The sequence below is a fragment of the Rhododendron vialii genome, chromosome 10a (genome assembly GCF_030253575.1).
Source record: "Rhododendron vialii isolate Sample 1 chromosome 10a, ASM3025357v1".
Lineage (NCBI taxonomy): Eukaryota > Viridiplantae > Streptophyta > Magnoliopsida > Ericales > Ericaceae > Rhododendron > Rhododendron vialii.
The window spans coordinates 7,486,443-7,488,646 of NC_080566.1; positions in this window are offsets into that span (position 1 = coordinate 7,486,443).

A 2,204-nucleotide genomic window follows, 5' to 3' on the forward strand; every position below is an offset into this window, starting at 1 on the left:
CCGTGCTAATAATTCCGAGGATATTGAAACGATACATAAAAATATTCATGAAAGAAAAATAAAGGGTTCAAATTTAGCATATTATATTTGAATTTTTCCTTCGGCCTCCAAGTCTCCTTCAATGCAAAATGGCACCATCTCCGGTTCAACGTTGATGATCTACAATTTTGTTTGTAAGTTTCGATAATTAAATAACGCTTGGTAAGTGCTTGGTCGAATTATTATTATCAAAAGTTTGAACGAATTGTGATATTAAAAAAAAAAAAAGGGGATAGTCATAGTTATAACTTCAATTGTCTAATTTGATACCGATATTTTCGATCATCCTCACTTTTGTTTTCTTTTTTTAAGTGTTTGGTTGAATTATTATGACTTGATAGGCCAATAAGCTCTAGTTTAGTCGGCATATCGTGATCCTCTAAACATGGGAGACCAAGATTTGAGTACCGTCATGGTCGTTTAGAGTTCAGGACTATGAATAACCTATAAAGCATCCTATGGACTAACATTCCGCAAAGTACCCCTACTGATGTATAAAATCTTTATAAAAAAAGAAAAGAATTATGACTTGATATATGCCGGTGGGATGTGAAGACTTATTTTTGTTTTCCTTTTTCAAAGAAGATGTACATCTGATCACAAGAGTCAAAATCATAGAGTGATACCTCTTTCTATGGAATAATTATTCAGCGGTTCTAGGGTTAAGTGGTGTCCCAACGCACTCTTCTCTACCATACATTTTTGTGTGGCTCAAGACAAATTTTTTGTACTCCATAGGAATATGTGTGGCAAGAAATTAAAGATGTTAAGCACCACATAATGGTACACTGAGACCACAGAATAATCCTCTTGTTATAGACTTACCTTAGGGCTGGGTTGGTGTACCATGTAATAGAATAGTCCAATAGTGATCTTTAGTTAGTGAGATTTTCTAGTGTACCTGATGTTGAAAAAATCAACCAAACATACCTTCTTTAAATATTTTAAAAACTCAAAGTACCAATCGAATCCAATATCTGATTAAAGAATTATTGGAGGCTCTTATGCGTACTGAGAGAAGGTTTCTTGGATTTTTGTACAATGGCCATCAACCTAACTTTTTTTGTTTTTGTTTTTCAAGGTGTTCCGGGTCAGTTTACGTGCACCTCGAACTAATCCTTGAGGTCCCTCCCACAGCCGTTTCACATGCTTAAGTGTGAGAGTGAATTGGCTTCAAGAGTTGTTGGCAAAGATAATCGAACCTGAGATCTTAAGTTGGAGCAAACACCTAAATCACAGGTCAAGACCACTTGGCCAACCCCTAGAAGTTTCCATCAACTTAACTTGAAAACAATTGCGAGGGATTGGCTCGGTGGTAAAGGTTTTGAGACGTACTTAGGAGTTTGCCAATCTTATACTAAACTTTGATCCAGTTTTAATGGGGCTCCTCAATAGTGGGCGGTGACATTCGGTTCTTAAGATTTGTCAAGGTGCACGTAAGCAACACATACACCTGAGTTATAATAAAAAAACAAAACTCTCCTCTTTGTTCTGCTCCAATGCGAGACAAACTGTATAAGCGCTTTCATCGCAGGAGAAATGAGTCAATATCCAAATACTGATCAGAAAAACCCTAAACGTGGCTATGCCGGAAATCAATTTTCTCGCAAAGGTTATAGAATCCTATTAATAATTACCCGTATAAATAACTTAATTACAAAGTGGATGATGATAAATAAATAGAACAACACCTAAAATTTTACTACTATTTATTACCTGTATAATATTAAAACACTTCTGCGACGCATCATCTTCTGACAACACATGATTCAGATATTAAAGGCGTTTTTCTGATTCTAAAGTAAGTAAATTCAGTAGGTTTTGTTTTTCTGATAACTTGAAATCTGACTCAATAAACCGATTAATTCCCTACGATAATTCATTACAAGTGATGTGGTAAATCACTTGATCATCGCATGTCTCGCGTTTTATAAACACGAAAATTTCAAAGATCAGTTATTTTTTCACGATCGCAAACACTTGCATTTTTTTTTTTGCAAGAAATTAAACTACTCCACTATGGACCAACTGAAAAGTATAAATCAGACTCGATGGCTGAAAATTTTCGGTTTCACATATGACACACATGAGTCCATAAATATCAATTCTCAAGAGGTAACCATTTTATATTGGTGCCTTCTAATACCCAAATTTTTTTTAAATAC